The following is a 22,820-nucleotide window of genomic DNA, read 5'->3' as shown; positions in this document are numbered from 1 at the left end:
GCGTGGTTTAGCCGTCCTTTGTGTTTCTCCCTTTCTCGCCGAAATGCTGTTTGTATGATTGTAGTCGCTGGTTTCGTGGAGGCAGAGGAAGGAGTCTGGGGAGACCGAAAGTTTTCAAGCTCCTCGGGCACAAAAGTTTCTTTGTTCGGTCGGAGAAGGTATTGAACTGAAACTGCTCGGCTCCGTGATTCTGCTGCTTCAGCTCCTTCCTTTCCAAAACAACTGCTAACCCTGCGAGTGCAATTAACTTCTCGGGAAATAAGAAAGCCCTAAAGGAGGTAGTATCTCCTGTTTAATCTAGAGATCTTGAGGCTTGGGGCTGCCTGTGTCTGCCCTTTCTTGTTTTGTCTTTTACCTTGTTTTGTGGAATATCGGTTAGTGTCTGGCTGGTCTTCTTCAAGATTGCTGCTGAATCTGTTTATAGTCCTCCGTAAATGTTGTCGCAGTTTTTCCCCTCGACTGCTGCCGCCACCTCTCCTCGGCCCCCTCTTGGTCCTCAAGATGACGAGTTGGACTGCGTATTTTCCAGCTTGTATGGGAGAGTTCTGTATTACTTTTTTATCCTAGCGCGAGCTTATCCTAAGAACCTCCATTAAAAAGAAAACCAACAAAAACTAGCTAGTGGTTTGACTTCTTAAAAGTGTGTGCAGTTGAACCTCCGAATTATTGTAGTCTTGTTTGGTTTTGGTGACCACTTTCTCCTTTATGAGTTTTGAAAGGAGTCCCGTTCAAAGCTGTCGGAGGGGAAACTAAATGGGAAGTTTTGGTGTACCGTTTTGTGCTGCTGGTGCATGTTAAATTATGCCAACTAACTAGTTGCATGTAGTTAAAGCAATATTGCTCCCTCCAGATTCGTTTCATATGCCTGAAAGAGGCAATTATTGATTAGTTGTTTTGTGAAGGCAAGGCATTTCTCCTGTTGTTTGTGCTCAAAATGAGCTATAAGCCATAGCTTTGTGCTAGCTTACTTAAATTCTTGTTCCTGTTTGTCAAACTTGAAAGCAGTGTGTTTGTCAGATGAGGTGTGTGTGCTTCAGTCTCTGAAGCGCCTGGGATGCGTTAGTATTTGTGGGGCTTCAACTAAGTAATTTCTATGCAAAATTCTCAACGCTCCCAGATGTGTAGCTCTTTAAGAGCATCAAGCACAGTTTCAGGAAAAAGTTATTAACCCAACTCCATCCGTTTGATATTCTGTAAGGGGAAAAATGTTAACGTTTAACTGACCTAAACTGACTTCTATAGCTGATAACAAGAAAATTATTTGGATTGCAATTTATACACTTACCTTTCCAGGCAGCAGTAAGGGTTATTCTTAGGCGTCAGAAAGGGCTGAACAAAATAAATGGCAGTGAACTTCGGTTTCCTTATATGGCTGATGCTTGGCAGAAAAGCAATGAAGTCTAAATAGAGTAATCCTTTTACAAAGAACGATCACTTTCCAGAGCAGTGTTTCAGTCCCAATAATGACTTGAGATTCTTGGGAGGGGTGGGGTGGGAATTGTAGCAGTACACGACAAATTTAGTTGTAAACCACTATGTTCATAATGGATGCAATTTTGTTTCTTTTCAGATCTTTTGTGTTTCTCATGATGCACTTGGTATTTTTCAGTGCTATATAGAAGAATAGATCCTTGTAGTCGAGCCACAACTTTTTACACTAGTGTTTTGTTACCATGGTAGCTATGGATAAGGCCCTTTTTAATGATGAAAGTGTAATTCAGTTCTGCTTACAGCTAATGGTTATATCACAGAATGCCATTCATGTCATTAACATAGTTTAGGGGTTATGAAGGAGTGTATTCTTTCTTGATATCAACTGTCTCAACTAATAATCAGTCTGACATTGATATTCATATTATGAATGAGATGATTTAAGGGTACACATGGTGGTTCATGTTGCTTGGAACAATGTATGTGTCGATGGCTTGGGGAAACATTCTTTTGACCTGGCTGTATGTTGCGCATGAATTAAATTAAACTGAAGTAAACATCTGTAATCTTAAGTATGCTTGCAATCAAAGAGCTAGAATTTACAGTATATGGCACACTACGAAATATTCTTATCATTAGGATGATTATGATATTAGTAAAAATGTGAACAGATTTGACTTACGAATAAGCTGCTCAGTACATAATGTGTGGTATAAATGTAGTGCTCTATAGGGTATCCATTTGCGCATCACATTCATATAGAATTGATGACATGGAGAAAGTATTATTGATTAGAAGTTGTATAGTGTATTAAGCAGGTGGTGTAAAAAAAAGGTGTTATGTTTTGTCCTCAGTGGAATTCGTTCAGAGTCTGTAGTCCCAGGCATAAAGAGCCGTGCTTGGAATATCAGAGCTAAGGAGAGGCTTCCACATATGTAACATATGTTATACATAGCATGTTAGCAGTAAGTTCTACAAATAGAAGGGGATGGGAGCAAATTCCTTAACTCAGTTTTCCTGTAGGGGTGTAATGAATCACTGGCTGTCCACTTTGTTTCCTTGGGCTTTTTTTTGTTCTTCCTGCTCCCAGGCAAAAAGAAAAATCTTCTAGGGAAAATGTTACATAAAATCAGATGGTTGATATGTCATCTTTTCAGCAGATTCTCCCTATGGAATAACCTGATCGACCAAAGGAGGGTCTGATATTTACTCCACGTGGTGGAATTAGAATCTAACCTTTTCCAACTGAGTAACTAGCTGAGTTGACAGAAAAGCTACTCTTATAGATATGAAAATAGTAGACTGTATGCCTGTGTGAGTATGCAAATGTTGATGGTGACAGTTGATATAGGTAGTTAAATGTGAATTATCTGGAAAATGAAGGTTTAGAACCATCGCTATTTTACCTTGTCAGCTTTTGAGTTGGTAAAACAATATGTCCAACAACACTTTTCATATCAGAATAAAAACATTGAAGGTAACATGTTTATCAGTTTGTGTAGTAAATATTCTGTAGATAATTCATCCCCCAGCCCTCTCCCCCCCGGCCTCGTTTAGAAAGTGCAGTGTTTGTGGTAACCTGTTACGCTGCTAGCTTAGTGACTTTGGAACATCTGTGAAGTCCAAGGCACGCTTGTGAGGTATAGGTGAAATCTTCTACAACTTCTGAAAGTTTAACTGATTTTTAAAGTTTTGTTTAATGTTTTGAATGGATAGGGAATATCTTTTTGTTACTGTTGTGGGCAACTTGTGAACAGTTCTATGTCTACTCACACAGCAGACTCTGGTCCAGTTCTGGACAAGAGGTACTTTTTTTTTGGTGGAGTGGGCACTTGTCAAAGCTTCAAACATGGGTTTCCCACGGTCACTATAGTTCTCTTCGTCTCTTGGGGGGCAGCTACAGTGTGCCACTGCAGTTTCCAACTGTGAGGGTGGCATGCAGAGCCCACTGTATCAGCACAGCTGGCATGCTGTATCCTGCTGAGTAATTGTTGGTAAAAATTAGTGGGCCCAAATAACACTGCCTCATGTATTTGGTAACAATTGGTAAGCAATTCTGTTGAGCTTAAGATTATAAGGGGACAGGTGATATATAAACTTGACTGCTCTAATGACAAGATGGTTGTAGGTATTTCTGAAAGTTTTTTTTGTTGTAGTAAAAAGGTTATTGAAATACAGCCTTCATTTCTAATTAAAAACACAATATTCTTGATTTGTGAGGAAAATCTTACAAATGTTAAGATTTGAAAGTAAGGATGCTGATCTAGGAGAGATCTGTAAGTCTCATCTTCTGCCTAAGAGAAATGGAAGAAGTGAAAATTGCTATGCTGAAACTGGTAGTATTTTAATTCTATAGTAATCTTGGGAAAATTCTGCTCTTTCTGTTCTCCCTCGTTAGTTACCTGTTCTTCTTAAGATGCTTGGTTCCTTTAATGCTTAAATTTCAATACAGGTAATTGGCTTATTACCCTGTTCAGTTTCACCTGTACTTTCCCTGAAGCTGATACAGAAGGATGATGTTTCAACACTAAATTTCACCTTTGACCTTTAAAAATACGTTGTGACTTTGCATAATTGCAAAATAAAGCTAAACAAACCTCTTCATTTGGTCTAAATGAAACCAAACTGAAGTGTACTTACACTTACATTGTGACTAGCTTCCTTAGGGTATTTTGAGTTGAAAAGTTAGTTAGTTCTTTCTGTATCTGGAACTAATTTGTTGATACTTGATACTAAGTGATCATTATACATGGGAACAAAAAGGGATGTTTAAGCAGCATGTGAGAACACTGTGAACAATCTTGACTGCTCTGGCTGTCTTAGAAATTGTAATAGCATCAGAAAGTAGACAAGCCTTTGGAGCTTCTTGCATTTGAAGGCTCAACCTTGTTAGATTAGGTAGTATGTACACTCCTCTCCACTTTAACCACTTCAGTATATAAAGACCAGTATAGCCATATTCTTCTGTCCTGCTTTTTGACATGGCCAGGAAAACATTAGGTAATAAGTCTCATACACAGCTTTGACTAAGAAAGGTGGGAGAATGCTTTCTGCCTTCCTCTGTTCTCCACCTGTCCAATGATTAGGCATAGTCCAGACCCTAAAGATTACTTATGACTGGAAGGACAGCTTTTGTCTCTATAAGAATAAAGCTACCAGAAAGATGGTAAGTAATTTCAAAATGCACAACTTTGTTCACAGTTTCTCAATTATTAAATACCCAGTGTTATACACTCTTGCATCTTTTGTAAATAGAACTATGGTTTCTCAAACTTTTGTTTCGTGGTCTTGTGTAATTTAGTTCTGCAAGCATAAGGATATGTTATATGTGCAAAGTAAAACAACTGCTAAAAGCAAACATTCTTTAAGATTCCTATATTTAGATGCACATTTGAGAATGATAACTGGAAGAAACTGTAGGTCAGTATCTTCTGAGTGATCAGTTTGTAATTCATTGGGTGCATGCTCTCCCTTTTCAAATTTGTATCGTTCAGTACCTACAGTCCAAGTGGTGAATGGTCTGACTGTTCTGGACTATTACACATTTCCGGTGGGGAAGATTGCAACTGTTTGAGTAGACTTTCCTTTCTAGGAGCAAACAGGAAGGAAATACTTGTTCTAGCAGTGTTTTGTGTTCTCTTGAACTTAAATTTGCACTTCTGCAGTAGGTAGTTGGGGTATAGTTGTCTTCCTGTGAGCTCCTAGTGCTCAGTGGCTGCTAGTTGTGTCAGTCAGGGGCTAGCTTTAGGAGTAGAAGCAGCTCTGAAGTGGTTTGAGGTGTTAGTAAAAGTTAGAAATACTTGAAATGAAACACTTAAAATTCAGCCTTTAATTTGGAATGGGTGGTATCTCCCTCTGAAGCAGCCAGGCCTATATTCTCTCTGGTGGGGAAAGCTCCAGTGTTAATAACTGAGTTTAAAATAGTTGAAGTTCTGTCAGTATGTTGAAGGTAGCTGCAGAAGGATGGAGGATGGTCTTGATGTTTGAAGTACTGTGCTTTGAATTTTATTGCTGTCTTTGGAGCCTTCCCATCAGTTTTCAGTTCCAGTTGGTATGAGAATTTCCTGCAGCAGCTGCACAGGGGGCTCTGTCTTCCCAGGCAGTTCTAGAAGAAAAGTTTCATGTTCTTCCTTAGTTCTCTGTCCCATAATGTGGGGTATAAGTTTAGTATAGCTCCAGAAGTTATTTCTTCAGCCTTCCTTGGCCTCCTTGGCCTCAGAGTTTTTCAGTGCATATCTTCCAAAACTACCAACTCTCCAAGAAGGAGAGGGCATAGAGGCTTCAAGCTACGTCTGTACGTCTGAACAAATGCCTGAAATGCAATGCCAGATGCCTGTGAATGTCAGTCACAGGTTCAGTCATCCAGAATGACTGTGGATGTCATCTTAAGTGTTTGGATGGTATAAAGTGTTTCCAGGCTTGTCTGGAAGGCTTCTGGTAGGCTGCTAAGAAACTTTTTAAGAACCGCTGCCTTTTCCCCAGCATGTGACTGTAGTTGTTGTGGTATTACTCTTCTTCAGGGAGAAATGATACATTAGAAGATCAACCCAATTGTTAGCCAATTTGATCAATTCATTATGGGTCTTCTGTCTTTACTTAGAGGTAATGCTGGGGATAGGATGGAGGTTTATATTTGAAACTGGATATCAGAGAACTCTTAAATAGTGATACTAATTCAAATTATAGGTGTGTTTTCCTCTGTGGAAATGTTATGCTTAATAATCTGTACGTGCTTATACATGCTTGTGGTTAAAACAAATAAAAAAGCTTGGCTGTAGAAGTATTTACAAGCTTGAGGCCTGTGTTTTCAGTAAAAGTAAACTGAAAGTATGGCAGCATAGTGGTCTAATGCTTTCATGGTTTAAATGTTCTGTAAATGCTCACTTTCCATGCCCATGCTACAGAATATATTATGCAGGTGTTGAATTTACTTAGTTTCCACTTTGGCCTACAAGGTAGATGCGTATACCAGAAGGAGATGAATGTGCAGACAGCTGGTGATGTGCACTGATACCCTGCTGCTGATACACTTGCTTTCTGTGGTAGTCTGTGATGACCTGGAATATCAGCTTGGCAATTGGCTCCCTTTAGGAGAATATACTAATTTCAGGTTACTTCTGGTCACATAATCATATGTGATGTTAACCCTGAAGCTGCAGGTCATTCAGTTCTGAGGTCCTGTATATTTTTTGAGGGGGTTGGCAATGGAGTTCATTACTGAGGGAATAAAATAAAAAGTTGGGTAGCTCTGAATCAGAAAGACATCAGCCTTTATACCGTATATTTCAGTTGTGCTTTAGTAAACTCACACAGGGTGATATATTCTAAGTAATGGAGAATATTCATTAATTCTTTAGCAGAACTCCTGGGAGGCATTACAGACAGAGGGAATAGAGTGTAGAATGCTAGAAAATAATACTTGGAACAAACCTAGAATTTTAGGTAAAGGTCACTTTTGCCAGTTCACAGATGGGTGTTGGAAAATTATTAAAAACAAAGTAACAAATTAAGGACTCTTAAGTAGGAAGAGGAGAAAAAGATGATTAAACCTGTGTGTTTCCATCCTTTCTGGGAATGTGACAGTAAGGGGAAATCAACTGGAACTGTGGATTTGGCAAGCCAACTGGCTCTGATTCTGATGGATAAGATCAGAAATGTTGATATGGGGGAGGGAGAAACTATCAGAGCTTTACTATTTTACTATTCTATTGTTTAACTACAGTGCATCTTATTTGTATCTTCTAGGAGACCTTTTTTTCCTGAACAATGCTGTGTGGGGGAGGGAGCTTTCTGTGGCTATTAGAGAATCCTTGTCTTCCAGTGTAGTTTTCTTAATCTAAATGTTAATGCTTTGGGTCCACTACCAGAGATTTCACCTATTTAGATGAAAATATAAACAATAAAAACACTTGAAAAGCAAGATAGACTTAAAATAGGCTTTAATAGACTTAGATGAGAATAATTTACTCTTTGGACTGAGTTTATCTGGGTGTGCTCCTCTAGTTCTCAAGAACCACTTATTGTGTCTTGCTTTACTGAAGCAAAGCAGAAGTGCTGAGGATCATGGATTCTTGTGTGCTTTTTGCAATGCTGTTCTTTCTAGAGAAAGACGGTGGAGCAGGCAAACATTTCTGTGGGATTTTCCTGTGGGAAATTTGCGGGATCTGTGGGAGAGGTATTGTCAAGGTTTCAAACGTCCTGTAGTCTTTCATGACGTTGGTGTTACTGAATTGGTTTTGCTGTGGCAGCCTGTGATGCCTCAAGGGAAGGATTATGGCCCTCTCAATGGAGCAGGTTAAAAGAAAGTGTTATGGGATGGGAGAGAAATGTCTTTAATCAAGACTTTTTTCTTGCCCTTTCTCCCTCTAGTTAAGACAACTGATCAAGAACCAACAAATTGTTCCTTAAACTTTTAAGAACAGTGTTTGCTTTCTCTTGTCTGTCCCAGATGGAGTGATTACCTGCCTGTTTCTGCTGAATTCAAATACATATTTGCTCATTTTAGAGCCGTAGATCACCAGTCGTTCCATTTGTGTCATATTTTGACAAAGACTTGCATTTCAGCTTCAGAGTATGAAATATCTACAGAGGAATAACCTTCACTCAAAATCAGAATGTTACTCATTTTCCCCAAGCTTGTATTAACTTATTTTTAATCTTTGAAAGGACTGAAGGGAAGTATGCACTGGATAACTATTCGAAAGCACAGTTACGAAATTTTGTGAAATTCTTACGTTGTGCTAATCAGTTCCATTTTCCTATTTGGAGAAAAGAAGCTGCCACGTTAATAGCAAATCAGCATGGCACTGTCCCACTTTTTACTTCAGTGGTGTCAAAGTAGTATTGTACCTCTTTTCTTGTTTTTTTCTCTTGCTGGAAAGCATAGGATGTCAGAAGTTAAGTAATGCTTTAAGCAGAGTTATTATTAAATCAACTTGAATTTAGTTTTGAGGCTATAATTTACACTGTGATGGGAAGGAAGACTCTTAGTTCTAGTTAAACCTCCTGTCAGGTGGAAAATGTGTTTTTGACTTCAGATAGGGAATTATTACCTATGTTGATAACAACACTTTTAAGAGAAACTGTACTTCAGTATAATTGTCTAAATTCCATGTAATTCCTAAAATTTTTACTGTAAGTAGCAAGCTATCATTCTTCCCTATCTAAAGAGGCAAAAATACTTTGGAAACCACTCAAGAATAGCCTTCTGTTAATTTTGTTATAACAGTTGGTTAACTGATCTCCAAAATGCCTGATGTAGTAAAACAAAAATAACATAACAGCTTTTCTTTTTTCTTTAATCATCATCTGTTAGCTTAGAGCAACACGATGCTAAATAAAGAGAAAAATAATTTAGTACAAAAATATTAGCTTAAACGCTTCATTATTGTGTTGAAAGTGAAAAGAGATTATAAGTTGGCAAAAATCAAATGTGAGCTGTGAGAGCAAAGCTGAGGAAACAGAGGACAAGAATAACGGTGCTTAGCCACATGGAAGATATGAAGAGTCTTGCAGTCAGGACCAGAGTTAGTGCAAAGGAAAGTAATTCTTGTGCATCACGGTTGTGAGCAGCTAACTGGAATGCATCAGGATTTATGCATCGGTTGTAAAATGAATGTAGAAGGAAAAAAGAGACAGAGGTGTACAGTTCAGGGATTCTTTTATTTGCCCAGGATAGTAACTCTTAAAACTGCTGAGAATAATGTTGAGCTACTATGTGTCATAATTACTGTATAAACAAGAGGGAGAAGATACTCATAACCTGGAGGATAGTAATTTTGTTTTTTGAACTTTTGCTCCATATAGAAATAGTGGTTACTCCTTATCATACCAGTGAAAAAGGTGTATTAAAGTAAAATTCTTTTTGAAGCTGCATTGTAAGTAAAAGCTTACTGGTTTTAGTACTGCATTTTATACTAAACAAACGTAAAAGCTAAAAACGAACCAGCTTATTGAAGTGGGTAACACGAGACAGACAGAAGTGTTCTTTAAGGGAGAATATTCTAAAGTATAATGGAAGTCCAGTTCTATGTGCTATTTCTTCAAGTAAGGACTTTCATTAGGGCAATGTGTAGTGCTTTAGCTGTTGGGGTACATCTTTGTGTGGTTTTGGTAAGATGATTTTTTTTGTTTTAAATCTAACTGTCCCAAAACGGGGAATGAATACACATATCCACATGAATTCCTCTTTTTTTGTTTTGTTTTGTTTTTTTGACCCCTGGTCTATGAATGTATGAACTTGTGTTCCTGTCCCCACAGACTGAATTGTGGAGCCTGTCTAGCTTTGGTGCGGCAATTTTTCTGGGCGGTTTATCCTCTGGGCAGAGGGTTTTGAGTCTGGTTCTTCCTCTTGCTCCCATGTACGCAGCCTCTGCTTGCTTTGTATCTCATATTGTGTTCGATATGGCCTTCCTCTGAACACTTCTTCCTGTGTTCTGACCTGTGATCCATCCTAGTTTTAGCTAGGAATTCTGGGCAATTACATTCTGGGGGTGAGTGCATGTAAAGCAGGCCATCAGGGGCTGTTTTGTTTTAATATATGGACCACACAATTTAGAAAGCAGAATAATTAAGTAACCAGGAATCTTGTGATGACAAATAGTTTCTTTTTTTTGCTCTCTCTTTCACTGTCATTTGTACTGAACTGTTATGAGTTGCAGATTGCCTGAATTTAGGCAATTAGATGGGAAGTCTGGTTAATAGATGAGAATTTTCCTGTATGTTGAAATACTGCATATTTACAGCAGTGCAGCTTGCTTGTTTAAAAACCTTTGGTATCTGCTGCAGATGGCTGCATAGTCTAAGGAGTGGCTTCCTGGCTGCATTGTACATGAACTGCCAAACATGACGAGAGCAATTTTGTTCTGGAATGCTAAAATACATTTACGCCATTCAGGAAGCAACATATGTCAAATGAATAAAAATATCACACTAAGGCGAAACAGAATGTGGTAGTTAAGTTTTTCAAATCTCGTTTCTTTGCTGAATTAAGGGGTTAAAAAGGACTTCTTGTTTTGAGGATAGTATTAAATACCGATTGCTGACTTACACCTTCAGCATTTTCACTACTGTTTCTTTCCCCATACCCTGCTTTTTCTTTTGATCAACATATGCCATAGATGGAATTTGAAACGAGGCTATCAATAGGGGTGCTGTATAGTAAAAAGAGTATTATGTTTTCCTCCTTCAATATCTAGGCCTGTGCACAGTATACAGTTGGGGAGGTGGATTTTGGAGGGGTTTTTTTTGTTTGTTTTTGATGCGGGGGTTGGGTGATGGTGTTTATCTTTTTTTTTTTTTATAAGGCTGGTAGTGTATGTGTTTCTTTACATCCCTTGAGAGTTGTATGTAATTGCTTGATACTGCAGGCAGAAAACCAGGGTTGATGAAAGTAAAAATAAAATAAAAATGAGCAGTGAAAGATGTTACTTCTGCTCAAACACTAATTCCAGCAAATCCTCAAGACAGGAAGTGGAAACATTTACAACTCATAGCTCCAAATATTGCAGGATTTTATTATGATAATGAAACAAGCCCAGGATAGAGTGTATCTTGTTGCATATTACTTCCTTGTTTGCAAAGGAGGTGGTAGTCACTTTTACTCTGCCTAGTTAGAAGGCAAAGATATTAAAAATTGCATCGGCAGAAAAATACATGTGTCTCTAGAAGCTGTAATTCCCTCTGATTAGTTTCTGACTAGTATTTTTTGTAGTTTTTTCTTATCTGAAATAATTTGAAAGCCTTGATTTTGTAGCGCTCTTAAACCCAGAGGAATGAAGTATATAGCTTCAAAGCAATTTTGCTTGTCCAGAAAGGAGTGTTGTTTTCTCTTGTTTTTTTTTCCTTCCATCACTATGATTAGACATGCAGTTAAAAATTAACCTTAGTGAATTATCTTACGTAAGGTCCTTAGTCCTGTATAAGAAGTGAAAGGTCCCTGAAAGACGAGAGGGAGTGAGGGCAAATGTTTTATTTTCCTAGCTGATAATAAAGTAGATTATCTGAAGCCTGGCTGTAGCAGAGGCCATAATTATTGACATATCCATGCCCTTTTTGTGATACCAGGAGCTCAGATGTGAGTGAAGCACAGTGGAAGTTTGATCTGTTCTTGTTTCCTAGATTGAAAGAGATGCTGGTGTTTCTTTTCCTGTTTTAAATTCTACCCTTCCTACTCGATGAAATTTTTAGCTGTCCCATGGCAGCAATACCACCCACTAAGGATGTGCTCATATGTTGACTGATGAGGTGTGTGGTCCAAAACAACTTCTGGAGTTGCTTGTTTGTGTCTAGGTCCATACCAGCTGGGTCCATACCAGCTGGGTTCTTGTGTGCCTGTGTGCTTTTGTATTTGTTCTGGCAGTCCAACTCTCTTCTCTGTGATGTATGTTAGTCTGTCTGGTCTCAGCCTTCTTTTGGGTTGTTACAGGAAAATCTCTAGAAAACATGTTCAGGTACACAGGAGCTGTCTTCCTTCTCAGCCTTCATTCTTCTGTGAAATGTGGCGTCTGTCTTCGTTCTAGTCGCCAAATTTTGTGTTTCATGAGTGAGCAGTGGTCTCGCTAGCCGAAGGGAAGCCTGACCAGGTCAAACACAATTCATTCCAGTGTTTCTGCTCATCTCCCAGGTATCAGCGGCTACAGTTCTATTCTGTTGAATTGTAGGAACTACCAGAAATAGTAGGAATTAAAAAAATATACTATTAGGTCTATGCTTTCCTTCTGTCCCTTTGTGTTTTGCAAATGTACTTCCAGTGCACCATAGCATGTATCTATGGGTGTCTACCTCCTCCCTCTACCTTAGAGGTATCTTGTTATTTCTCTGGAGTCTGGCCTGGTTTGCTGCCATTTTCAGTGTGAAATGTCAAGTTAAAAACTTATTCCCAGTTCAGTCTTTGTCATCACTAGTAACAAGAATTAATTTTCAAATGAACTTGGAAATTAGTTCACACATCTGTGTTCAGGTTGGACTTGCTACTATCATAGTGTTGATGCAGTTCCACAAAACCTAATCATAATATAAGGTTGGTTTTTTGCTGTTCAGAACCTGTAAGTGCTGGCAAATCGCAGTATCCTTGCAACAGTTATAATACGTTGTTTTCTCGCAGTGTCTGACCAACTTAAACTCTCATTAAAGCCCTTGCCATTTCAGGTTTTAATAGACAAGTGAGGCTATGGAGCCTGCTGAATTCCGCCCCCCCCCGGAGTTCATTCCAAATTTTCTGCGAACACCTTTCTGTGCTGTTGATAGCATTGTTGAACCAACTTCTTGGATTTACCTAGTATCTCTTTTGTTACCTCTCAGTTAAACAGTTGTCTTGATGATTTTTTTTTAAGGTACTTCGCAACTTAATTTTAATCTGTGTGATTTAATTAACCATGACATATGTGTGATGTGACTTTAAAAAGTATATTGGCTGTTATGCTTTGTTTCATGCTTCCTTGTGGTTTCTCCCTGAATGTGTCCCTTCTTTGGCTTTCCAAGATAATGGTAATGTTGACTTGGGAGCTGGCCAGAAAACAGCATCATGGAACATTAAAAAAACTAAAAAAGGGGCAAAACCCCTGATATCATTTCTTCCTATAAGGATTTACCTGAAAAACACATCTAAGAGTATGACATGGATGGCTCTTAGAGAGGAATTTGGATGAGAAGGTTGCGTGCACTGCAGAGAGACTGTTTTCATCCATACCAGTTATTGGACTTGCTTTATGTCCAAACATCTGGGGTTAATGGGAACTGTTTTATATGGACTTCATATGGGAGAAATAATCTTTAGATTGGAAGTAGGGTGCATCCTGCTCTAAGTAATGGGTATCATCTACTATAAAGGGGCAGCTTCTGATGCTATAGAAAGTTTGAAGTGCATTTTGTCATCTTCAGTTACTTTTTAAGAGCACTGGGACAGATGAAAGATTAATCTAAATCAGTGGCCCTGTTGTGTATCTCAGCTTTCAATTTATTTTCATTTGACAAATTATTCAATATTCTGGGTTTGAATTACAGGTTGCTATTAATTGAATAATTTTCTAAAAAAAAAAAAAACCACAAACCCACAAACCTTAATATTGCAATTAGCCCCAACTGAACAACTGAAATCCTTTATCGTAAGCACTTCTTGACAAGGCACCTTGATGTATTGGTCACTTCAGAATTTAAGAGGGTTTTTTGGTTAACAGAAAATAAGTGTAAAAATATTTAAACTTACCATGCTGGGGGCACCAATCTGTTTTGTGTACTTTATTCCCCTTCCCTCAAGTCTTTTATATATGTAAAGCATTGCTTTGTAGGTAAGTAACCGACTTTTTGTTGCAAAAACATGTGCAACACTTGCTAAGAAGTTAAGAAGACCACATCCTGTAAATATTCCTTCCAGCTCTGAACTCAGAATGTAGAACATGAACTGCTGACATAAGTCACTGTGTGGACCATAACTATTTACTAACCTAACTGAGTGTCTTTGCTTCTTGCCTGGAGATACTTGGTACGGTTAATATTTTTAAAAATTATTTCCCCGTTGCTCCCTTGACAAACTTCTTGTCTACACTCGATGATTCTCTCAGGAAAAAAATCCACCAAAACTATGAATCCAAAGCAGATTAAATTACAAAATTTATATTTTTGTTTATCTCTGTGTGTGTGTATGTGTTTATATATATCACAAATACATGTGACCCACATGAATGAATTTTGCTACTGGAGTGTGCTGTTGTGAGCATTAAACCGTGCTTGCATATGTTTTTTGATGCATATTTTTGATACTAAGAGAAAAATATCAATAATAATGAAGTTATTACCTTTACTTTTAAAGGAGTCTTAATTTAGAAAGCCTGTGACTGAATGTATAGTCTTACATTCTGCTGCATCTTCTTTGACAGTAGGCAGTAATGCTGCTGCTTTCCTTCCTGCACGGGTCCTTTGCTGCATAGGTGAAGGCTTATTATTGCAGGTCAGTGAGTTGATCAGAAAGCTGATGTAACTAGAAAAAAAATCCCCCCAATATCTTGCAGGGTTAGGCTTTTTGGGTCAGTTATCTGTGGTGTGGTGGTGCAAACCCTAGATTAAATACAAGGCAGGTGTGAAGGGACGGCGGGGGTTGCTCTTTCTTTAGCAGTCTCTAGTTTGAATTAAGCACCATGGGAGTTGAATTGACTTTTGAGTTCCAGTTTCTGGTTTGGAGTAATCTTCTGCTTTATCACAGTAAATGTAAGTGTTGCTCTTCTCTTCATCGCTGATTTGATCCTCAGTAATCCTTCCATAAAAGTCAGAAGTGTGGTTAAAAACTGGGGTACTTACCCAGATTTAAAGTATGCCACCCCGTCTTTACTGCTTTTTTGCCATATGCATGTTGACTTCTAGACTTCGATAGTAGGCTGGGAATTTCATGCCGGTCTGTAAAATAGATTGTAATTGCTGCAGTGGTGGGAAATAACTAATCGCAATAAGAACTGAAATTGGAAAAGGAGAAGCAGCATTGAAGTCCTCTTCCTGAAAGTTACCTTTCAGAGTGCTTGCTCTTGAGACTTGTATCTAGTTTCTTTAGTTCCTTGGGATTTCCTGTGGCTTTACATTTTCCGTTCTCTGGAGGGATCTCTCGGTTGAAATGTGTAGATCAACAGCATTTGAATGTGGGATGCTCTGCTTTCAAATTAGACCCCCAAGGCTAGTGTGACTGTAGAACTGGCAGGTGATAGGTAGTCAGTATGATTGGTAAACAAGTTCGTATGTTATGTAATATCACTGGTACAGTGATGTAATCAGAAATATCTCTCACTGATAATGTGTGGTCCGATTACTATATTTTATTATTTCCTCTTGGAAGAGCAATGTAGAACCAATTCATAGAGGGATTAAAGGTGCAACATAATTAGGTGAGGGATGGAAGAATAGAAGGCATTTAGCTTCATCATTCTAAATTTTTCAAGGAAATTTGCCACCTGGTGTGAAGGTGCCGTTTGACCATGGCATGGGGCCATGTACGCTATCGCAGTCTTACTTGGCTGTACCATGCTCATGAAGTGCAGGTGACAAAGCTTTTGGTCTTTGTCTCCTTTCCCAGAAGGGCCAAGCCAGCAGGGAGGAGGTGGCATTGGTGGGCATGAGGTAGACAGAAATGTTTTTTTTCCTGTGTTGTTACCAGCTCTTTAAGACTCTGATACTATGTTTATTTGTGGCTCTCTGAAGAGCCTAGAGCGGAGTGATATCGAAAAGCACTAGTGAGATTTTGTCCCGTTTTTAATAGAAGGGGGAGCAAAGTATCCTCTTTCCTAGATCTCAAGAAACAAACTTTACTTAAGACTATGAGTTTATGTTGTTGTTCATTGCAATCCATTTCCCAGAGCCACTGTGTGAGAAAGATTTGAGTTTTGTTGACTACTTCCTTCAGTCACACCAGTGTTAGCAACTACTTCTGCAAGGGGAGCTTTGCTGGATGTTGCTTACTGGAGTAGTAACTTGTCAAATGGATAGTTTTGACAACATCCCTAAGCAGATAAGAAGCTATTTCTCATGCCAGTAGCTGTCTCTTTGTATGTCCGGCTCTTTAATCTGCAAAATAACTGTGTATTTTATGGTTGAGAAGTATTTCATGTAGCACATCAGAGGAGATAACAATTGCTGGAAGATAATTTCTTTTCCTAGGGTGCAAGGATGGAAACAAAGCTCAACAAAGCTCAGGGTATATTAACTCCTAAATTATTCTGAATGTTACATTCAAGAAGGTAACTAATGTTGTTAGTTTTGCTTTCAAATTCTGTAGTACAAAGATTAACCTATGCAGGATCTGGAGATAGTGAATTGTTTCTTTACGGTCGTTTCCAAATGGTCATCTTCTGTATACTTGCAGAAGTAACTCCTGTAATGATATTAAATTCTCTGGGACTGAAATTTGTGGTTTCATGAGATAAAATATGATGCAGTCTTTTTTTTTTCCTTTCTGCCACCCCCCTGATTCAAATTACACTTTTTTTTAAAAAAAAAAATGCATTAACAGTTATTAGGAACTAAAAAATGAAGTGTCTGACCTTGCAAATGAGTGTGAAATAATTGTACATTTTTTCCATGTTTTCTTCATGTGTCTACTTCATTTATGAGACTATCTGTAATAAGAATCTAGAGCATGGTAAATTGGAATTGACTCTGAACCTGAGGGCATGTGTATCTCTTTTTGGTGTAACTTCATGTTTGTATTTATCCCTCCCCCTCCAAGTGAATATTTGGAATGTTATGAACTGCATTCAGGTTTTTTCTTTTTCAGGTTCTTTCTTCTGAATTTTTCCCACTTAAAACATGAAGTAGGTTTGGGTTTTTTTTGTTTTGGGTTTTTGATTGTTTTTGGTGCTATAGATAGTCTTGTCTCTATTGGGGAAGAGTCATAGAGATTGTAAGAGATTGGAGTCTAGTTTCAGCGCAACTGTCATGTCTTAAAATGCTGGGCAGAAAAAAATCATGAAAGATAACTAGAAATGTTTACATTTATTCTGCTCTGTCATTAGAATACATGTTGGACACTGCTTTTTAGGTATATGTGTATGTATTTATAGATCTTGAAATAAGAGGAGAAATAGTTATTTTAAGACCACTTAATTTTAAGATCCAAAATAGAAATGACTGTCTTTGCTAAGATCATAAATTTTCTGGTATCAGTTGTGATACTTGGATATGAACTGTGAGTCTTGCGTGCTGAAGTTATAGCCAGTAGTGAAGCTGAACTTAGTGAGATTAACATACACTCCTGAAAAGGATTTCCTTTCTCCTCTCTACTCGAGTCATTCATCTGGAGAAGAGTCTAGGATCCAATGTCAAATTTATGTGTTTAGGTTGTGTAAAAACCAGTTCAGCTACCTAATGGCAAACACCTAAACTCACAAGGTGCCTGCAAGTTGATGCCCTCTTCCGTAATCACCTGGCTTCCAGCAAACTGAATTTTTGTATAGCCGCTTTATCTATTAATACTTGGAAAGATAGGGATCAAGTATGTTTAAGCATTTTTTACTGATTTTTTTTTTTTGAGAGTGGAATAAATATGTGTCAAAACAACTTCTGACAATACAGGCTAACTAATTAGGGTGTGTTATCTAATTATATACATCCTCTGTCCCACTTAATAGAAAAAAATCAGATACACAAAGTATTTAGTAGCTTTCAGAAAGTAATTGTGGGGAATATTTGGTTGTTCTGCTCATACCCAATTCTAATAATGTAGCTGCTAAATTATAAATTGTTTTATCTGCACCATGCTGGTAATTTTGTTCATTAATTCATAAGTTCTTTTTTTTTTTTCTTTTCCCCTTATTTTGGAATACAGATTCAGCTAAACTATGCTTAAAAGAAATCTAAATATCCTTTTTTACTTTGTCATGGTAGATGAAGAAAATGGAAGGTGAAGAATTTTGTGGTGATAATTTAATTTTTTTTCTCTTCCTTGTGAAAGCAAAATACAAGGTTTTATACATAAATCTACTGATGCAGTAGAACTGACTAACGAATATCCCAAATAGTGTATTTGACCCTATTAAAACTTGACTAATGGTGTATTTCTAATCTGTTTTTCTGCTTTAAGTGATTGTTTTCATTGCTCACTGCCATCAGCAACTGCACCTATATTGCTGAGATAGTGATGTGATGATGCTTGTTGGCTTTGTGTGGAATTCATAATGAAATGGGAGTAGTGTCCATGACAATGTTCCATTTGGCATTTTCCTTCAGTAAGTCTGCTCAAAGTGAGAGATAGACTTGTATTATGATGTAATATTACTACTGATTTAAGCACAGGCTCTAGGTTTAATTCTTTCAAAGTCTGAAGTGCTTGACAGCAGTACTAACCCCACCTTCACTTTTGCAATAGCTAAACAAAACTTCATATGGCTTGGCAGGCTCTGATCTTTCATGTGGTAGAGCTATTGCCAAAAGGATCAGCCGTAACAGAGGACCAGAAATGGAGTACAGTGAAAATGTTTTCTCCTGTTTTTTTCATTCACAGCTTCTGTTTACTACGCAGCATAGTTTTCACAAGTGTGATAGTGGAGTAAAATCAAAGGTCATAGTTCTTGTACTTGGCTTTGCAGCCACAAAAATACTTGTTCTTTATCAGATGATGTCTGCAAGGCATGATTTTGTGCACTGAACAGCACAAATCTGTCTAGTTCTGAAAAGTCTGGTTATGCCTAACTTTGGAAATTATTTTGTAACTCAAATGTAACTTTTTCACACAGTGGCCTGCCCATCAGGGCTTTGAGTTGGAATTGGCTCTTGGTGTTAATTAGGCAGCATGTGTTTTAATTAAAAGGAGTATGTGATAATGAAAAAGCTAGGAGTAAGCTGTAGCCTTAGTTCTACTTAAGTTATCATGTTGTAGGAAAAACTTGAATTAGGGGAAGAAATGCCAGAGCAAAAGATCTTTCTACTAATTAAGTATAAAATGTTTATTTTCCTACTCCTCCCCAACCCTTAACTTTTGGGCTCAAGCTTAACACCGAGCACTTGTATGCTGGGGTAGTCAATTTTTAATTAAAAAAAAGAAGTCTTCAATTTTTGACTAACAAGAAGGTGGTTAATGGTCATGGGAAATGTATTGCAGTTGCCAGTAGAGTTAAACTGATGTCTGTCTCCTGAGTGTCTGTAAAAACATCTTATTTGTCAATAGAGGGAGAGAAAGGAGGATGGAGGAGTGTTCCGATCCTCTTTTGTAGTCCTTAGATAATAATCTTTTATGTAACGATCTGTGCAATTGTTCATTATTTATATAGCCCTACAGTTACTGTATTCTTTTGCTCACTAACTGTGATATAGTGGAAAGCCCATTGATTGAAGCACCAATGGAGGGTGATGCAGAATTTAAGACTTGCTGGAGGTGTTCGTAAACTCAGACATGTAACCTGGAGGAGTCAGCATGTTCCACAGTCCACTGTCTATCTGTAATGATACCACTTAAAGCTCAAGTTGAACTGAAAGTTTAACCTTCTGCGGTAGACTGGAAGACAAGGGAGAGGGAAGTTATTCAGCTCTTGTTAGTTAAGAGTCAAGAAAGCTGTTTCAGTCTTTACATCATAGAGCAGAAGTTCCTCAATGGGGTGTGTAAGAAGCGAGTTGCTGGCCAGATATAAAATTGATTTAATACAGTACTTATGTTAGTGTTTTAGTCATACAAAAATTTTGGCTGTAAGTGGGAAAGGAGTAGGAAAAATTCAGAAGGAAACTTCCAGAGCCACCACTATAAGGGACAGCAACCCAATTTTTTTTTTTTTCTTGAGCAAGCCAGGAAAGTAGCAGTACAGTCATCAACCCTGTCATCCTTCAGAATTTCTAGCTCTGTTGGCCATTGCACCGTGGGGAGCTGATACCAGCAGTGTTTTGGAAAAGGTACCTGAGATGTGTTAAACAATTGTATTGGTGTGGAGGTTTGAGTTTGCTAAATCTCAGAGTGCTCTGAAAGTGGCAGAAACAGTTACTTTAATTATGATTCTGTTGCGGTTCTTTGTCTTAAAAACTCAGTTTTACATCTGTATATTGAAAGCTTTATGAAAAGTGTGCTAATCAGTATCTGATCTCATGAAGAATCCTTTTCTTTCAGGAAAGATTCCCGTTATTAACTTAGATAACTAGATGTAGTAGACATAATTTTTCTTTTTCTTTTTTTTTAATATGTGAGATGCATTTGCTGTTTTAAAAGCCGATAACAAAATGACAAAACCATTCTCCTGTAATTTATCTTCTCCTCTTTCTTCCGTATTTTTGGTACATTATTGGAAGTGGCCCCAACAAATGTTGTCAAGATGAGGCTATGGGTGTGTTCCATATACATCTTAGACTTACTGCATTATTCCGGCCTGCTAGCCAGGAACACATAATAAAACTTTGTATCCCTGACCTATATAGTATATAGCAGTACTCAGCGAAAGCTCACCAGGCACAGCAGGCTTCTCACAAATAGATCCAACTACTTGTAAGCAACTGTCTCCACTCTTGCCAGTGACTGTGGCTGCAGACTTTCAATAAAACCTCATGTTAAGCTAGATGAAAGGCAGCTGGCAGGTCCAATTAAAATAATTGCAGCTTTTTTAGAGCCTCATCCATTGCAAGGAGTTGTATTTCCCCATGAGGGCTGTGGGAGTATTTGTGACAGTGTGGGTGGTATAGATTGTCTTTCAGCGAATGTGCTTGAGACTCACCAGAAGAGCAGTACTTTAAGAGGAAGTCATCCATTTGAGGTCCTGCAATAACTTCTTGTTGGTTTTGGTTACATTTTGTTAACCTGATAATTGCATTAAAACTCGATTCATACAAGTAACAAAAGGGGAGCTGTTTTGGACTTAAGCTTGCTAGCAATGCATATGTTCTGGTTTTGGCTGGTGTAGGAGGAGGAGATGATAATCAGTTCTACTTTTTTGTGTTTTGGCACACTTTTTCTGTTTGCATTACTTTGAGACTTGGCAGGGACAAAAATAAGTAATTGTAGAATGGTGGTTATGGTGTTATGTCTGTGTTTAATTCTGGTGTAAAACAAAGTTAATATGTGGATTTGAAACTTAGGTTTTGCGCAAGGCCCCTTATACCTGTCATCTTGAAAACACTCCTTAGTTCTTTTTCACAGATCCATGTGGATGGTTTAATAAACTCTGTTCTGCTTCCTGGTGATTCTGTGGTCCAAGTTCAGAAACTGATATAGACTCCTGTGGTGTAAATTGGTAGTGATAGAGTTATTCGGGTAGGTGACTTGCCAGAGATGTTGAGGGAGATAAGGAAAAAAATATTTATGGGTGCACTTACTGTGTCAGTTACTTTACAATGCACTAATAATATCTTCTTTCAACCTCACATGTAAGAATGATAAACTTTTGTTTTAACTGCTGTGTTTGTTTTGCAGTAGCTTGTGGAAAGATGCATAAGAACTGTTAATTGTGGTTGCTTTCTGGCAAGAAGCGCTAGGGTTATTCACTGCAGTGTTATGGTCTGTTGCACTTGGGTCACAGAACATGGTCTCTGTGTTGGTGGTTTTAATGTGTTGTTATTGCTCTGGGTGAGCACTTGTGTAGAGGCGACCTGGCTTTCATTGCTTCTGCTATAATTTTCTGCATTATTCGTGTACTTTGAATGCTACATAATGTACACAAGGCAGTAACCCATTTTATAGTAATATATTCCAGTAGCGCTGTGCAAAAAATTAAAGCGAATTCAAACAATCAGCCCTGGGTAAGCTAACTTTAATGCTGTTATCCCATCTAGAGAAAGGTTATTAACCTATCTAGAGAAAGGTGTTGTTTTGGTTGCTTTGTTTGTGGTGGAGGTTGGCTTTGTTTTTTGTTTTGGTTTTTTTTGCAGTTGCAAGCATGTCCTGTGTTCCTTCTGTGTGCTTGTTGCATTGTTACTGGCATGTTTTGGGAGGGGGTTGAGACTCAGGGGTTTTTGTTTTGTTTAAAGTTATTTTTAATCCTGTAATTCAAGAGCAGATGCATGTAGCTAGTTTTCAGTAAGTGTATATCTAATTGAAGTGTGGCAAAAATCTTCAGTAGATCACAGTATGTTCTGATCTTAATATACGAGAGTAGCATCTCTGGTGGGATAAGTTTGATCTTGATATACTCTCTTAGTCCTAATTAGGACCATTGAGCAAATGCATTTTTCACTCTGCTCTCTCCATCTCTTGCTCTGATTCAAGACCGTAGGTAGAATATACTCACAAATATCTGGAACTATCCACAGAAAATGTTTCACTTTTGAGAGGGGAAATATTTTAATAGCAAATACTGTTTTAAATGCTTAATAGTATTGTAGAAATTATGTGCTTGGAAATGCAGGTGCCTTATGAGATTTAAATTAGGAACCATTGTGAAAAGAGAGTACAAATGGGTTTGAGTTGGAACTTTTAATAAGCTACTACTGTCTTATTTACTGCCAAGCTAACAATAACAAAACAGGGAGTTCAGGCAACAATGCACAGCTTGGATTTAGAAAGGGGCTGTTCCTTTGTTATCCTATTCATATTGCTCTATAACATTCCCTAATATGTATAAGAGAATAGGGTGGTACACATTTTAATGAAGATAATTTTTACGTTGAGTTATAATTTTGTTTTATAATCCTAGTTTCCTTGTGGATCTGCTTGTTTTCACATTGAAATGCTTATTAAGTCTTACTAAGATAATTCAAATGGAATGGTTAATCTAAACTTTTTTTCTTGCTTTGCAGTAGTTTGCTCTTATTTTGTGTCTAGTCCCTTTTCACTCCTAACCACTGGCTCATTGGCAGACTTGATAAATTAGCCTTTATTGAGGAAGAAAATATCTACCAGCTAAAAAGAACAGAATTGGGAAGCAAATGCTGGCTTTGCGATAGGCTTGTGGCTGCAGGCAGATCTTGAATAGTCTAGAATTGTAAAGTATATTATAAAGTAT

General features: G+C 37.9%; 2 protein-coding genes across 15 annotated transcripts in view; one reads left to right on the top strand and one right to left on the bottom strand.

The window, feature by feature from the left end:
* CENPK (centromere protein K) overlaps positions 1-22,820 on the bottom strand; it is a 550,311-nt gene that overhangs the window by 200,905 nt on the left and 326,586 nt on the right. The window lies entirely within an intron of this gene.
* Positions 1-22,820, top strand: part of ERBIN (erbb2 interacting protein) — a 123,135-nt gene that overhangs the window by 359 nt on the left and 99,956 nt on the right. The window lies entirely within an intron of this gene.

This window comes from Phalacrocorax aristotelis, chromosome Z, assembly GCF_949628215.1.
Source record: "Phalacrocorax aristotelis chromosome Z, bGulAri2.1, whole genome shotgun sequence".
Classification (NCBI taxonomy): domain Eukaryota; kingdom Metazoa; phylum Chordata; class Aves; order Suliformes; family Phalacrocoracidae; genus Phalacrocorax; species Phalacrocorax aristotelis.
Note: the sequence above shows the minus strand (reverse complement) of the source record. Positions and strands in the feature narration are given on the sequence as shown.